The 17875-nt window shown below is 42.7% G+C and overlaps 1 long non-coding RNA gene across 1 annotated transcript; it reads left to right on the top strand.

Moving 5' to 3' along the window:
- Positions 1–6989: 6989 nt before the first annotated feature.
- LOC139707749 (uncharacterized) lies at positions 6990–16786 on the top strand. Its single transcript, XR_011709230.1, has 2 exons — positions 6990–7200; positions 11480–16786. It is a non-coding gene; the product is annotated as an uncharacterized lncRNA (long non-coding RNA).
- Positions 16787–17875: the final 1089 nt, after the last annotated feature.

The raw sequence follows: 17875 nt of genomic DNA, 5'->3' as shown, positions 1-17875 counted from the left end.
CATCCATGGCAAAATGTGGAAGAGGGAGGGAAGGAGACTGAACTCATGCTTTTATCAGAGAGAGGGAAAAAGGAGCTAACTCTTCTCTTGTCAGAAACCAGATCTCTCATAACTAATCTACTCATGAGATAACAGAGTTAATGCACTCTGAGGGCAGAGTTCTCATGACCTGATTACCTCTCAAAGCCCCACCTCTCCATACTGTTGCATTGAGGATTCAGTTCCCAACACACAAACGTTGGGGGACATATTCAAACCACAGTACTTTGTAAACTCAGAAGTGACGTCAACCTTCTAGATGCCAGTTCTGCTGCATATATAGTAATTGTGAGGTTTGTTTGAGGTTTACAGGCTGTTCATTGAAGTAACACTTCCCATGTAGAGCGCCAGTATCAGAAACTTCAGTTTCTCCCAACCCTCCTGCTCCACCTGTCTTTTCCTCACATCTTGTGTCATTGCCAGAGATTCTGCAGAAATGGAGCTGGAATAATTCCCACCATCTGTTGTCAGGCACAGGCCTCCCTGAAGGAACCAGAGAAGGCATACCAGGTCCCTTCTACACATTTTTAGCTGTCCCTATACCAGAATTTAGGTGAATGCTTTGAGAAGGTGGAGCTGTTCCTTCCACCCATCACCAGGGGCCTCCAGCTGGCCTACCTGTGGCAACTGTGGGACCTGAGGGGAAGGGAGGAGTATAGACATGGAATTTTAGTTCTTTAATCCAGGGCATCAGAGTTACTTGTTGATTTCACAGTACTTTTTCCATTTCTGTTCTTTTCCTACTAGTCTGCTTTTTATAGTGCCACCACATATGACTATGAGACCAACCTGGTCAAATCCTACCTGCTGTGGCTCAGATATGGTTTGTTCCCCTGCAGTCATGTGGCAGCTTAATTCCCACTGCAAGGTGTTAAGAAAATGGAAACTTACTGGTATGTGGAGGTGGAACCTTCAGGAAGTGATTAGGATTAGATAATATCATAACGGTAGAGCTGCCATGGCTGAGTCCTGGCAGCCTTGTAATAACAAGGGAGACCAGACATACACACTCACATATTCCCTGTCTCACTACGTGATGCTCTGTGTCAACTCAGGACTCTGCCAACAAGAAGACTGTGACCAGATGCAGCCCCTAGACTTTGTGTATCCAAAACCAAAGCAAACCTCTTTATAAAGTAGGCTGCCTCAGGTGTTTCATTATACTATTGGAAAGCAGACTGATAACACTGCCTGTAGCATATCTTGGCTGTGTGACCTTGGCCAAGTTACTCAATCATTCTTGACCTCAGTTTCTAGAACTGTCAAATAGGGTTTATGTCAACTTCCAGGATTGCAGGATGAAATGAGGATGAACCACAGAATGCTTGGTAAGTGCAACATAAATTGCATAGTGAGTTCCCAGTGAATATTTCCCATTATTATTGGCCTCCCCAAGTCTATATTTAGACTTTTAGTATACAAGCACCTGTCTGACTTTAAAATGCTTTACTCTGCCTTCTAAGAATAGATACCCTAGCCTCATATAGATCAGCCATTAAAAAACAACACTCCGACAAGCCCAGCGTTTTCTACAACTTGCTCTGGGATCCAGTGCATTTCTCAAATAAGCAATTCATTTTCTTCTACAAAGTGGACAGCTTCCTCTCTCAATGTTGGAAGCAGAAGAATGGGAAGCTTTCTAAGAGAAAAGAACTAAAAGCTTGAGTTCTAGATGGGAGGAGTTTTATGTTGTAAGGCTTGGGATCTTGGTCTGTCAATCACAATGTGTCCATTCAACTGGCTCCTTTGTTTAAAGATTTCCCTCCCCTCTTTCCAACTCCCTAGTCCTGTATCCTCCAATGGTGTTAGGTTAGATGCCTTTTATGAGCCACTTTGATTAGTATCCTAATGAAATCTTTATCACCACACTGCTATCCACGCACTGACAAAGGGAGGCAGGGGAGGTATGTGGTTCTAATTAATAGCTGGAGCAGAGAGGACATTTGCAGTTTTAATACTGAAGTGTGTAATGAGAGAGTGCACACAGGCATGTAAATGTGCGAGTAGGAAAATACATGTGTATGCATGAACTGAAACCCTCTAGCACATGTCTACACTGTCATTCCACCAAAAAACATGATTCCTGTGCCCAGCACACATGCACACATTCCCTTCCTCAGCCACTATATTTGTTTCGAAGGGCATCTTCTTACAAGGACATCGGTCATATTGTATTAGGAACCAACCCTACTCCAATGTGATCTTATCTTAACTAAATCTATCGTCAAAAACCCTATTTCTTAATAAGGTCACATTCTAAGGAGGTTGGGACTTCAACATAGCTTTTGCAGGGAAGGCAAGTCAACCCATAATAGCAATGGAGACTGGTTATTATGACTGCAGAGAATAACTATGTGGAGCAAAGATCTGCATGGTGTGGTGTGGGGGGCGGGGGAAAGGGGACACACACAACAAGCAGGCCTTCTTCAGGGAACAATAGTACCTGAAACTTGGGGCTAAATGGTTTTAGTCCCTTCCTATAAATATAAGAAGTGTGTATGTTTATGTATTCGGTGTTCTTGCTGTGTGAAATGGTGAACATTTGCCCATCTTATGTGGGTGGAAGAGATCAGACTGCTAACTTGTGAGGAAATAATCTGTCTGCATTTATTGAGAATTAGATTATGAAATAAACTGCAAGTGTCCTGTAAATGTCAGCTGTTATATTGATATGCCTGTGCCTCTGTGTCCTTTTATTCACGAATTCTAGTCTGTTATGAAGAAAGAGATCTAGTAGCCAGTGTATTATTGGGTTCTAGTGGTTATGACCCTGACCTTTTATGTTTGTCCTTATGGGTATTATGTGGGCTACAGGGATCTTAACTAGAGTGGCAGAAAGGAATGCCTCTTTTAATAATTCATCTGCCCCACAAGCAGGTCTCTATGCCTACCCATTCCCATTCTATTAAATTCAACTTAATAATCATGTATTGAGCATCTGCTATATCCAAAACCCTACTGGGCACTCCAGAGGATTTGAGTTTGAAAAACATACATTGTTTGGGGGAAGTTCACAAATAACCAGAATCTACAGTGAGAGAAGGTTGTGAAGAAGACTTAAGAATTTCAAAAGCACTGAAGAGATTAATTTCAGTCTTAATAACTGGGATGCTTTCTGAGCTGGTAGCAGTTAAGACGACTGTGAATGAAACAAGAATTTGATTCAGGAGAGAGGGGCAGGCCGTTTCAATAGAGGACCCAGCAGATGCCATGACAGGCTCGGGAAAGGGTAAGTGGTGTGACTTATCTGAAGGTGAGGTGCTATGAGAAAGGTTGGATTAGAGAGAGGGTGGGGTGGTTATCATGGGAGAACCCCTGTTTGTAAAAAATAAAGCAGTCAGATGGGCGCATAAGCCAGGTTATGCTGACAGCAGGACACACATAGGATAGGAAGGCTTTGAAGAGGCAGGACACAAGAGCCATGTAGAGGCTGAGTGTCCAAACCAGGGCAATCTCCAAGGAATGGAGACTCAGGACGGCCTGACAGCTACTCAGGAATGGGAATCCATCTCTCCCTGCAACTCTTGGGTTCTGGGATCCTTGTGGGGGAATTAGCTCATTGTGAAGGGCATGTGCCCATAAGTCCCCACAGTGTACCTGTCAGGTTGGGTTAGCTTGTCCCCCAGTCTCTCCTCTCTTTCAGAGCAACTGTCTTGCCCTGCTCACTACTTTGTTGACACCTGGCCCCCTCCTTGCCTCAGCTATGTCCCTCTCTGACCTCCCTTTTTTAAGGAAAGTGCTTACGATTTTTCTCTGCCTGTTTTCTGCATCCTCCTCCTGTGAAGTTCTTGCCTCTGTCATCTTTGCCTAGGTCCCTCAGGAAGAGGAAACAAACAAGGCATTAAATTCCCAGGGCTGCAGGTGCACTGCCCCCCCCACCCTTGTGCACCAAGAGCATTTACTGAGCACCCTGCACCTTATCCTGGCCAGCTCTGGGCTCCTGTCCCCCAACCCCACACTTTGGGAAAAGTAAGGTAAGAATCACAGAGGCTGGCTATTGGGAAGTGCCAGGCAGGGTTGCAGACCCTTGTGTCACCTAGACTTTGTTGCACCTTGGAATCGCCTGGAAGGCTTTGATGACTCCTGACACCCAGGACACAGGTAGCAGCAGTGTTTAAGATCCCCAGCTGACTCCATGCATATCCAAGTTGTGAACCAAATCCTGTTGTTTCTTGGCAATTTGTATATCTAAATGTGTGTGGAGTGAGAATGGCAGAGTCTGTCTAGGTGCTCCTTCCTGTATAGCATGGAGGCATTTAGACTCTGGATCCTTCCTGTGCTTTCCCTTGAAGTTGAACTCTCAAGCCATCTCTTAGTAAGTGAAAGTATCCCACAGGATGACCCCAAGTTCCTGCTTGCCATCTCCTCTCTGAGTTGTACTGTGCAGTAGTACTCCCTCAGCCTGACTTCTCCCACTCTTTATCTCTGAGCCATTTCTTGTTCACTTCCTTGTGCCAAAGAGCACAGAGGCCTACTAGAGCATATAATTCAAGATCCTACTCAATCTGACATCTCCATCTTTATTCCAGTGAGTTGTGAGTCTCACTGGCAACCCCCGTCAGAGGAGGCACCCTGCACCCTATTTTCTTCCTAGAGTTGATATGGTGAAATCATGTTAACTCCAATGAGGGGTAAGGTTGAGAATACAGAAGAGAGGAATGGTCTAATGTGTTAGTATAAATGTCTTTTGTAGAAGACTTAAAGCCTTTTCTTAAAAGAACCATCCCCCTCTGACCATTTTAAAAAAGATACTTAGTCCATTTTGTGCTGCTATTATAATACCACAGACTGGATGATTTATAAACAATAAAAGTTTATTTTGCTCACTGTTCAGAGGGCTGGGACATCCAAAGTCTAGTGATTATATCTGGTGAGGACCTTCTTGCTGCATTATGACATGGTTGAAGTCATCACATGGTGAGAACACACGAGGGGGACAGGGGCCACTTATCCTCTGTGTGTATGTTACTCTTACAGTAATGCACCCACTCCCATGAGAATGACAACCTATTCATGAAGGCAGTGTCCCCATGACTTAGCTCTTATCATCTCACCTCATCACTGTTGCTTTGTGGATTAAGTTTCTAACACATGAACTTTGGGGAACACATTCAAGACATGGGGCAAGAGGTGATATAGAAACAGACACAATTTCCATAAACCAAGGCAAGCTTGGCAGCTTTTGTAGGGTGCAAGAGCATGAAGAAGCACCTAGTCATTTACTGAGACTTCATTCAAGTGAGAAGCTCATATTGGGGTCATATTCTGATGTCCCCCAGGCCTTGTGGACTGCACAAAAAAGAAATGTGGTGCTTCTCTGCCTTCTCAGAGATGTCAGAGTTTGTTCTCCATGTGAGACTTTCACTAGATTCTGACCACAGAGGTAAGCATGAAGCTTGGCCATGACCATAGCCAGTTGGGAACCCAAGTAGCAGCCTTTTTTATGGCCAGGAAATCACTTAATATCCCCCAACACAGGAATTCTGGTACCTAGGGCTGAATGGCTCTGCATGGGCCTGAGGCTTTACCTCCTGACTCTGAAGCTACTGACAGGACAGACAGGAATGTCTCCACAGGGAGACTGATGGTAAGTTTTATGCAACAACTTGACTGAGGGATGTCCGGATTGCTGGTTAAGATTATTTCCGGGTGTGTCTGTGAGGATGTTTCTGGAAGAGATTAGCATTTGAATTGGTAAACTAAATAAAGAAATTCTGCCTTCTAGTATAGATGGGCATCATTCAACCCATTAAGGGCCAGAAGAGTACAAGAAGTTGGGGGTGGCAAATTCGTTCTCTCACCTATTGTAGCTACAACATCTATCCTCTCTGGTCCTTGAACATCAGCATTCCTGATTCTCAGGCCTTAGGAGAATTGCACTGCTGGCTTTCCTGATTCTCCAGCTTACAAATAGCAGAACATGGGATTTCTCAGCCTCCATGATTGTATGAGCCAATTCCAATGAGTCTCTTCAGTTTATTAAGTGGGTCCCCAACTCAAAATGGTTCAACTTGCAATTTTTCAACCTTACAATGGTGTGAAAGCAGGGTTTGTTCACTCAAAATGGTGCTTCTAGTGATATTTAGTACAGTACTGACTCAATTCTGGGCAGTGGCAGTGAGCCATAGCTCCAGGTCAGCCACATGATCGTGGGTACACAGTTGATAATCTACAGTGTGCTGTGTTGCTAAGCTATGATGCTTGACAGGTGTGTTAGTCAGCTTTACATTACATAACAAGATACCTGAAATCACCAACTTAAAAAGAAGAAATGTTTATTTTGGCTTACAGTTTTGAAGGTTTTTATTCATGGTGGTTTGGCCAGTTGCTTTGGGGCCTATGGTAATGCAGAACATTTTAGCAGAGTGTGGTGGGAAGAGCTGCTCACCTCATGATGGCCCGGAAGCAAAGAAAGAAGGGGATGGAGTTCCAGTATCCCCTTTAAGGTCACACCCTTAGTGACCCAACCCCTGCCACTAGGACTTACCTCTTAAAGGTTCTACCACCTTCCAATAGCACCACAGACTGATGACCAAGCCTTTAACACATGGATCTTTAGGGAACACTAATCCAAACCATAGCATAGGCTATTAAATGCATTTTCAGTTTGATATTTTCAACTTATGATGGGTTTATCAAAGTATGACCCCATTCTAAGTCAAAGAGCATCTGTCAAGCACACCTGCATGTATGTGCTCATGTCCTACTGGTTCTGTTTTTCTGGAGAACCTTGACATGCAGAGATGGAAAGTGGGGAGTTCACTGCCTGAATCCAGGGTCAAGAAAAGAGGGTGAAACCCTCTTTCAAATCCCAATGCTCCCTGCTTATGGGAGAAATAGAAAATCCTCCTTTACATAAATGTTTCCCTGTCCTTCTTAGAGAATTTAAGGATGTGGTCCTCACCACCTGCCTCTACTTTACAGGTGAACTTTCCTGGGGAAGGAGACTCTTCAGGGAATATAAAAGAGGGAGAAGCAATGGGATCAACTATGGAGAGCTTCCTCTCTCTGGCATGGATCTCTCTAGGATCCAGAAGAAATGATGATCTGGAAGATGCTCCGATTAATTGCTTTCAGGCCCTGAGATGGCACCTCTATAGCCAGTCATGGTTTTAATTAATCATGCCAGCAGATGGGCTGTCATGAGCCCCAGCAGCCAAGGTAATGAACTCATTTATTATCAGGCTCCACCATGGGAGGCCATTTAGGCTTTTGGGAAAAGAAGAGATTCTCCTGATGCCAGAGCCCAGAATCTGTGCAGTCTGGGGGAGATCTGATTTCTGAACTTCTGGTCTTGAAAAGGGAAGGGTGGTGTGGAATCAGATTGTTGCTCAGATTGGAGGAAGAAGCCTCCTCGCCACCACAACTCCTTTTCAGTGCTGGATATTGAACCCAGGGCCTTGCTCAGGTTAGATAGGTGATCTACCACTGAGCTACACCCACAGCCCTTGATACATGGTGCCTTATAGGATGCTGGAAATGCCCTGGCTTATTGGTACTCCTTGCACCCACCTGACTAATGAAGTTAAGGTGACACAGGGTGAGCCGTGGCGTGTATTCTAAAGCAGGAACCTGTTAGGATGCTTTGACCTACCAATTTTCAGGTCAAGGTTCATGCCTTATGGATGAATTGCTGGATTTTATGTTCTTGGGTTGTCTGGTTTGTTCTCCTCAATGCCAGCATTGTGCTATAAATGTTGAATTAGTGAAAGAACAGATGAACAAATACATCGTTGTGAAGTACACAACATGGAAGCTATATCTATAAAGCAACAGCTTTTTATTGAGCCCAGTTTGGGTCTGATAGCCTAAACTGTGCCTGGAACAGGACCCTGGATCTTTTCATAGCTGGAGTTCTTGTATTGGAGATTGCATGTACCTCTAACAGCACTGGGACTGACAGGACATGTAATGAGCATGGTCACTCAAATATGAGGCAGGCTACAGAATAGCCACAGAGGGTCATGGTTAGCAGGGACTGTGGGAATATTCAGTCCAGTTCTCTCTTTGACTGAGGAGGAGTCTGAGGAGGAGCAAGGAGAAAAGCTTGCCTAAGGCAATTCAGCTGATCCATGGCACAGAGCAGCCTGGGGCCCAGATGTCAGTCTTCTCAGCCCCTGTCCCTTTCATGTCTGCAGGCTGCCGGAAACCACAACCACAACCTGCCCTCTGGATCACTCCAAGTATCCTCTCGTGTCCACCTGGCCTTGTCCCTACTGTGCCAATTCAATCCTGCTTTTTAGTTGGCATTTGAGTTTTCTTCTATAGAGCATTATGCCACTTTTCTTCTTTCACAGTTTGTGGGGAGGAGGGCACTTTTGCACAGTAACCCATCTCTTGCTGCAGCCTGAGTCATGAGGGTGTAATGGATATAGAGCCAGGCTGCCCACTTGACATGTGTCCATGCAAGGAGAAGCCCTGGGCCTCCTCGTTGTGAAAAGCTTGGTGATGATGCTGTTCTCTGTGGGACACATCCCCCTGTTTATTGAGCAATGGACAGGGACCATTTTGTTGGGCTTATTTCCTGGTGCTATATCATCATGAATATTTACTTTTGCTGAAAAGTAGTACACTAACTTAATCCCTACCATGAAATCAGAAAGGAGTCTTTCTCAGAGTTAGCACTCTGTGGCAATGGTACCAAGAAAGAAATCGAGTGCCAATTTTCCTAGATGTTGTAGCTCCAATAGCTTAAGTAGGAGTGGGTGACCTGTTGAAAATTTGGTTTACCTGTTTTCCAAGTTGATAGCAATATTTACACTGTGCCAGGAACCCAAACAAGAACCTTATATATCTTAGTATTCCCATTTGGGGAAATGAGACATGGGGAGACCAGGCAACTTTCCCAAGTTATGCAAATAGTGAGAGATGAAAGCCAGATTAAGTTCAGACAGTCAGGCTTGTAAGTCTGTGCTCCTAACCATTTTACTACCTGGTCTCCTTAGGAAGACACTGTAATGTTTCTCCAGCCCCCATCAAAAGTAAAATGACCCCCTGGTGTTTTTAAGGTTTGCCTCCTCAGAAGCACACACACACACTTAGACTGTGTTGAAGAATAGAGTCAACACTTAGTGTTCCAAAGGTGTTGATAGCCATGTGGGAATATGAACTTAATATTATCATATTTTTAACATTTTTTGAGAGAAACCATAATTTCAGATTTTTTAATGTAAAATATTTTGGTTTGAACAATCTAAATGATGTGGACATTTTAAATTTGCTCTGCTGTGACTTAAAGAACCCACTGAGGGAGGGTGTATCCTGTGTGGTGTTACCTGCGGTCAACTTCAGCGTGAACTAGCTGGTTCAGATGGGCAATGCCCAGTTCCACATGGCCCTGTCTGGCCCACAGGGTACTTGATTGTGGAGCCAGGCAGATCTTCTTTAGGGCTCTGTGAGTCCCAGAGACAATATTGACCCCAAAAATGTTAAACCGGATTCCAACTTATTACCTTATGGGTGGCTTTAATCTAACATGAGAGAATCAGACTGTACCATCCTTGGCGTCCTAAGTGAGGTACAGCAAGCAATTCACACCACTTGTGACAGTTGAATTTTATCCATTGCGGCAATGGCTCTAAGAGCTAAGAAACAGCCACATGTTGTTAACAGATTCAGATGGGCTAACTCCCCCAAAGGAACACAGTAAGTGGAATAGTAAACACATGCCCAAGTGCACAGAATCAGACAGACTGGGCTCCTTGGCTCAGCACTCAGAAGCCATATGGTCTGGAGCAACTTATAGTTTCTAAGCCTCTGTTTCCTCATCTCATAAAATAAGTGTAAAAGCAATACTTATTAGATGTGTTGTAGGCTGAAATTATTTAATGTGTGAAAAGCGCTTAGTGCAATGCCGCTCTCCTAATGAGTACTCCACAAATGTTAGCTGTGACAACTGTTATCCAAGTCCAAGCCCAAGCCATCAGCTGTCAAAGCCTAGATGGCCATGATTTGAGCTCTGTGTTAAGGCCTTAACTTATAACAATCACCCATGTTATTACATTTGACTTTCAGACAGGCTTGCTCGTCCACATTCCCACTAGGAAATGCTCTGAAAGTGGTCCAGTATGATTGCCGCTATCCACATGATTTTTGAGCATTCAGGATGTGGCTAGAATTGAGATGTGCTCCAAGTATAAAGTACACACTAAATCTTGGTATGAAAAACAGAACATCAAATGTCTCAGTGGTCATATATTGATTATACATTGAAATGATAATATGTTGGCTATATTGGGTTAAACAAAGTATATCATTAAAATTAATTTACCCTGTTTCCTTTTACTTTTTTAATGTGATCAGTTGACATTGAAAAGTGTATTTGTGGCTTGCCTAAATTTCTTTTGGATGGCATTGGTCTAAAATGTAGAGTATTGCCTGACACAGAGTAGGCCCTCAAGAAACCTAAGCAGATGAATAGATAATTTCCATAGATTTCAGACCTTTGTCTCCTCTCTTGAGCCATGTGCTCTCTCTCTGGCTCCCCTTCCCCTACAATGAATAACCACCACAGAGTCTCAGCTGTCATCCACCAATAGGCAATAGTCCTACACTCCACAACAGAGGATGGAGGCTCAGATAGATGGAGGGTTTTGAGAAGGACAAATGCCCAGTGAAAGGTAGAGCAGAGAGTGGAACCAGGTGCTGTCCCAAAGCCTAGATACTTGCTAAATGCTACCTTGTTCTACCAGTGAAGCCCTAGATTTTTTTTTATAAATGTGTCTTTATAAAGGCAGGTGGAAATTCTCAGAGTAAGGCAGAATAAGTGGTTACATGGGTACTAGTTGCAAAATGAGCCCTCAGAAAATCATGCCTCACTCCAAAATCTTGACCCCAGAATTAAGGTCAAGTCTTAATTCCAACCATCTTAACCATCCTTCCTGAAGGAAGCACTGGGGTTGCATTCCTTGAAGACAGAAATCAACAGTACTCTCATTTGGGGCATTCTGTCATTTTTCTTTAAGTAAAGGGACCTTGGGGTGCTCTTGTATAGTGATAATAGTATTGTAAAAGCCAAAAGAGTTGGCAGTAGCTCTTTGGAAGTCTCTGAAATCGTTAATATTATTGATCTAGAGAGGTTGCCAGTTGGCATTTGCTGGGTTGTTTTCTTTTTCTCAGTTCCACTAACACAACACACCACCATCACCACCACCACCACAACCACACAAGTGCAGAATCAGTGCCCAGGGAACCATGTGCTAGTCAATAAAAGATTTTGGAACAATACCCTTAGAGTCAATCATATCCAAATGTGAGACAGTTACATAATGTCATAAATATAAGCAAGAAGCTGGGGTGAGAAATGGCAAAGCCAGAAAAGAAGGACCAGGGTACACAAGAGTAATGAAAATTTAAGAAAATGTTAGGCAAGATTTTTCTCTCCTAGTGTTGATCACCTTCTGGAAATGACCATAATTTGCTCTGTCCTTTTTCTTCTTAGGATCTCAGAGCACTTTACAGGTCACACTCATTGTACCCAAACCCTGATCGTGCAGGTGGATGAAGAGACGCTTCTTTTTCCATTGAGGGCTGGCCTGAAACTTATAGCATGTATAGAACGGAATGAGAAGAAAATCAGAAACACTGAGGTCACTCACTTGCACAATAACACATCACTTCCAGATGCTTGGGGGCAAAGAGAAAGGAGAATCCTTCATTCTCGCTCCTGAGGATCTAAGAGTATGGAAAAGAAAGAACTGAAACTCCTAATGTTTGAGGGAACTTAGACCAAAACAAACTAGATAAGTCTATAGAGTAAGTAACAGAGAGTACTGGAAACAATTGATCTGTTGGAAAGTAAAACTGAATTTTAAAAGTGGAAGGGGCTATTCTTTGATTAGGAAGGATGGAGCTTTTTACTGGGGTAAGCACCTAAGACCTGGTGAGAACAGAGGGATAAACTGATTGTCCTTACTGGTGACCAATCAAAGGTGCAACACTTATCAGAGAGCACTGGACAGCAAACATCCTTGAAGTTGCTCTTTAGATAGTCCTCATGCAAGATGGTAGCAAGCAGAAACTGGGAAGGAGGAGGAAATTGGGGCCAGAAATTCATCCTTTTGGTCATGACTGCAATTGCTGGCCTCACCACCTTGCTTACTCAACAGTGTCTTTCAATGAAACTGTGTTTACTGTTTGGGCTTTGACTGCTGTGTTTTCCCAGATCCAGGGAACTAAGCTGTGGGAACTAGGTTTGTTTGGCTCCCTGAAAACCTCCACCCGCTGAGAGCTCCAGTTGTCTCTCTGCCATCGTGATGAACGTCATCATGCAAAGTGCTAAAGTGGGACAAGTGGAAGAATGAATTGAAATAAAGGAAAGGAAGCAACCTGTGAAAACCCAGCATACAAGGCTAGATCAGCAATGAAACTCAATAAGGCAGACCCCATCTGGCCTTGAAAATGAATGGAGCATAAAGGACAGCCACACCTCTTGGAAACTTGTGCTCCAACTTGGTTAGAGTTACATTCATGCCTGCCTGAGATGAACTTGGGTTGGGGACAAGTGTTGATGCTTTCCTACAGAGCTGTCTGTGAGACCCCCTTTGCATCTGACCACTTGCATTCACTCGTTCATCCTCCCTTTCATTCTAATATCCCTCTATTTCTCTCCTTTTCCAACTCTACTGTTTTATCCCATTTCACAGTTCATGGTTCCTGGATGCCTGCAAGGGCCTCCTTTCCAGCCAGCCTGCCTCCCCCTGAACTTTCTTCCACATGGTTGCCACAGCCTCTTTCCAAGGTCAGCCATACTCTGATACTCTGAATGTCAGCCCTTCCACGTCTCCCCACAGTTCACATGTGATACCAGAATCAAGCTGCTGCTAAGCAGCCAACTCCATCCCACACCTGTCTACAACCCACTCATGCCAAACTACTTGCAGGCCCACTACTGAGCCACATTGCTCATGCTCAGTGTCTGCTTATACAGGTTCCTGATCCTGGAAGTTTCCATTTTGTTTATTTAAATATAAAGATCAAATATGGTAGCCATGAAAATGTGCCACTCAGACCTCCTGCTGCAGACAGTATTATTGACAATGTCTCCAGTTACTGCCCTATTATTGAACTACCATGTTCACAATAGGGCTATGATTCCTATAGGCTGCTCCCAGCCAGTGACTTGAGCACAGTGGGATACTAAGGCAGCCCCATTCAACAAGATGTGAGATTCTTGGAATGGGCAACTTTGGCTCAAGGACTACCCATTGGTTTTGCCACAACTTTCTTGGAAATGCTTTGTCATCTAGAACTTTTTCGACTCTAGCCTTCTTTTGTCTCTTAGAGGTAAGTTGAGTATGTGTGGCTTGAGGGTTCTTTTTTTTCTCTCTGCCCCTATGAATGCCTAATCCTCTGTCTTAGCCCTTTTTGTGCTGCCATAACCAAATCCTACAGACTAGATTTATAGAGAGCAGCAATTTATTTTCTCATAATTTTGGAGACAAGGAATTCCAAGATCAAGGCACCCACTGGCATTAGTGAGGGACTTCTTGCTGTGTTATAACATGGCAGGGGGTAGTTTCAAATTCTCCTTTTATAAGGAACTCACTCCCATTATAACAGAATTAATTCATTCATGAGGACAGGGCCCCTGTGACCCATATGTCTCCCAGTTAGGCCTCATTCCCAATACATTGCATTGGGAATCAAGTTTCCAACCCATGAACTTCAGGGGACATATTCAAATCATAGAACACTCTCTTTTTATTTTCTTTTTTACTGACCTGAACTAAAGTACAAAGTTAGCATCACCTCTTTCTTGAAAACTTTTCTCCCTTAGGTAAATTTGAATCTACTTTTCTTCACACCATTCTCTCTTACCTTATTTGTACTTTCATGACTATGCCAAGAACTATTTATTGTGATAATCTGTTTATAGTTGTCTCTGTCTCTCAGACTGTAGAATCCATGAAGCAGAGGAGTTTTCTTTTTCATTTTGTTAACATCACTACCTAGTATAATGACCATGATATTCACATGCATCATAGATGTTTACAAAATGGAAATGATTACCTGACTTATTCATTTTCAGTTCTCATTGTCTAAGATTTTGTTAGACACTGAGAACAGGGAGATTAACATGCCAGAATCATTGCCTTTCATATACTTTTAGGCTGGTCAATAGGGTTAGCATGTATATAACTACTTCTTGTGTCTGTATGGTAGGGGCTGGGTTCAATTGGAATTGAATGCAGGGGTGCTCTACCACTAAACTATATCCCTAGCCCCTTTTATATTATTTGGAAATGGGGTCTTGCTAAGTTGCCCAGACTAGCTTTCAACTTATGATCCTCCTGCCTCAGCCTCCCTAGTACCTGAGACTACAGATGTGTGTCACCACTTTGGGCCAGATAACTACATTCTAAGTGAGATTGGGATAGCTTCTGTCAAACTGGTACAGCAAAATGAAAAAAGAACTTGGAGGAAGGCATGATTGTTCACACTGGGTTGTGGAAGAGGGAGGAGGAGCCAGGGCAAACTTCCTGGAGAAGATAGCACGTGGATTGGGTCATGAGGGCCCTGTAGGATTTGTACCGGAAGAGGAAGAAAGGAAGAGCCTTCTCTTCCAGCCAGAACAGCCTAAACAGGGGCCTGTTGTGCTAACTTCTATTATAAAGATCTTCACATACAGAAAAAGGTGCCTTCCTTGTTTTACTTTCATTTTCTGTTGGCTTAGCTGAAGATGGCTTTATTTACTTGATGTTTGTTTACTCTGCCTGATTCCCTAGGTCTCCATCTGTCTGGTGCCCCGAAAACAGCTCTTGTCTTGTTTGTTTTAGTAACTCTGCACTGTCTATCTCTTTGACTGACTTTTCCAAATCACATCTGGCAGATTCTGAGGCCATGCCTGACGCCTGGAAGGTTTCAGGCATTTGACTGGACATGCAGAGGCTTCAGTAACCATCTCCAGCTGACATGTCCCTGAGCAAAGACTGACTGGCTCCTATTATCAGAGCCCAGTGGGTCCTGAGGGCTGTGAGCTGGAGTGGGCATGGAGTAGGGATGCTGGCAATGTACTGCCTGTCTGCTATTATCTGCTTTTGGAAAGAAAACACTAGCCTAGGGAGGATTTGGAAGGTGGGAGAAGAGAAGAAGAGGGAGAAGAGGAGAGAACCAATGACCAGCAGCCTGGATGGTCCTGCCTGTGTTCACCAGATTTGCCTGTGCTTCTTTTGGCACAGAGAAAGCAGGGCTAGGAGGTGGCCACTCTCAAAGATACCTGGATGCAGGTGTATTCAGTGCCTCTGGCCCAAGCAGGCTCTGCTACAAAACATGTAAAGGCAGCAGAAACTCCAGATCCCTGATTGGGCAGTCGCTCCTATAATTTAACTCAATTTCTCCTCTCTGACTCTGCCTCAATTAGATCATTAAATAAAACCTGAACTGCAAATCTCCTTGCTCTTAAACTTTCTTTACCCCAGAACCATAGAAACTGGAAAACTCCGGAATCCTCTACTCTATACCCTAAGACAACCGTTCCTCCAAGACAACTTCTCAGGAAAGATAAGTTAGAACTTCCTCCAAGTACAAGGTGCCTACTTTCTAAAAAAGATTTAAATCGTCATCTTTAATTGTTACTATTCCACTGTAGACACATACAATCATGTAAAACATTACAAAAATATTATATTAATTCATTCTAATCATTAAAATACAGAAAGTTTTTTCACATTCTCCAATCTCATCTTCTCCCAGAAATAAATAGCTCTAATTAGTTTGGTGATGACTTTACTATATTCTTCTGAAATATTAAATGTAGGGTTTTTATTGTTGTTCTTCAAATATGACTGTTGTGCATATTGTCCTATATGTTATGTTTCTCAATTAATAGTATGATTTTGAGAGCTTACCCTGTCAGTTGCCTGAGGGATGTGACATTCTCTCAGATACTGGTTTCAAACTTCATCACTCCCATGTTGACAAGCCTTAGGTTCTTTCCAATTTTTCTTTTCATTATTAAATGACATTGAATCCTTGTTTCCCAAGCTCTTTGTAAATGCAACATCTGCTACTATCTCTCTAGGAGAGTTCCAAAAGAATGGAATTCCTGGGTTGAAGGGTATGTGCACTTTAAATTTAATGAAATGCTACCAAATGGTCCTCAAAAATAGCACACTGATTTATCTTCCTATCCTCGGTATGGAGAAGACACCCCCAGCTGGCCTACCCAGCATCCAATCCCATCTCTTTCTCCTTTGATATATTCCATAGCAGGAATTAAACAGGGTAAATAATCACTTTCCCAGTCTCTCCCGCAGTGAGGTGGCTATGTGACACAATTCTGGCCAAATGATAAACATGGAAGCACCTAAGAGCCAAAACATGGTTCTGAGAAAGCACAAGCTTTTTCTGATATAAAGAAGGAATGTGACTGGGCCAGCCCTTCTCCCTTTTTTTGTGCTTTGATCTATAGCAGCCCACCCGAGACTGTGAGGTTACAGCCACAGGAGACAAATCAACATTCTTAGGTTGCCACAGCAGAGAGACAAAAAGGGCCTGGATTGCTAGTGACATAGCTGAGCGGTTAGATTGATACCAGCAGCCACCTACTCCAGATGGCTAATTATAAAATAAAAATAAGCCCTAAATTGTTTTAGTTCTTTCTAGTTGGGTATTTTGTTACTTATATCTGAATGATAAGTTAAAAGAGAATATTGGTGCCATGTACCCATTTTTGCTTTGATTTAACCTTGTTTTTTATATGCTATGGTAATGATTCAATAAATAGGACTCATTTATTCACTGCCTACTTTATATGTTCTATTTTTGATATCACAAAGGTCCTGGGAGGTGAATTGATTATTTTTATTTTAAAGATGAGGAAACCAGAGACTAAAAATGCTGTTTCTTGCCCACATTCACAAAAGATCTGATCTAGTTCTGGTTGCTTCCATAAGTATCATTCTTAAAGTCAGGAACTCATGGTGGCTTGCTTAACCTAGCAAGAACAATACTAATAATGGTGAGGTGACCTATGGCATTTTTAAAAATTTATTTATTTTAATTAGTATATATGACAGCAGAATGCATTTTGATTCATTGTTCGCAATTGCAGCACAACTTTTCATTTCTCTGATTATACACTATGTAGCACTGCACCATATATGCATATACATGTACGTATGTGTATACATGTATATACATGTACCTAGGGTAATGATGTCTATCTCATTCTACCATCTTTCCTGCCCCCGTGATGTATGGCATTTTGAAATATTATGTGGATGAGGTTGTCTTTTTTTTTTTTTTTTTTTGAGGGGGATACTCCTCTACAACTGTGTAGTCATTGTATATATTGTCCTGCAGCTTGTATTTTTCAGTGAATAATATGATTTAGGGCATCTGTATGGGGCCATGCCTTGGTGAATAATGGATAACCCCTTTGACTTTGAGTGGATCAAGGTCTTACTCCCAGCTTTGGCTCTTACCTTCCGCTCTGAATCTTGGAATCCAGACTACTGTCATGTGACATTATATGTTCCTTCTCAGCCCTTAAATCAGATTTAGGATAATAAGTCTGTCTATTTTTCATCTTAGGTCTTTTCATTGTCTCCCTGATGTAAACTTGAGACATTTTTTAAAAGATACTGTTTAAAAGTACATATCTATCTGTGCATATTGTGCATATTTAATCATTTGGTAACTTTGAGCAGATTCATAAAGAGAACTAAAGGAGTATGACGGTTGTAAATGCTAACACCTTACACACTTGAGCCCCTACTCCATAGGAGAGGGAGGCAACTCATTCCAGTTTCTTTGGCCTCTCAACCAATACACCTCCTTTGGGTTTAGCCCAAAGTTTTGTGATGAGGATATTTATAAATTTTTGCATTCATAA

Source organism: Marmota flaviventris, chromosome 11, assembly GCF_047511675.1.
Source record: "Marmota flaviventris isolate mMarFla1 chromosome 11, mMarFla1.hap1, whole genome shotgun sequence".
NCBI lineage: Eukaryota > Metazoa > Chordata > Mammalia > Rodentia > Sciuridae > Marmota > Marmota flaviventris.
This window is presented reverse-complemented; position numbering and strand designations above follow the sequence as displayed.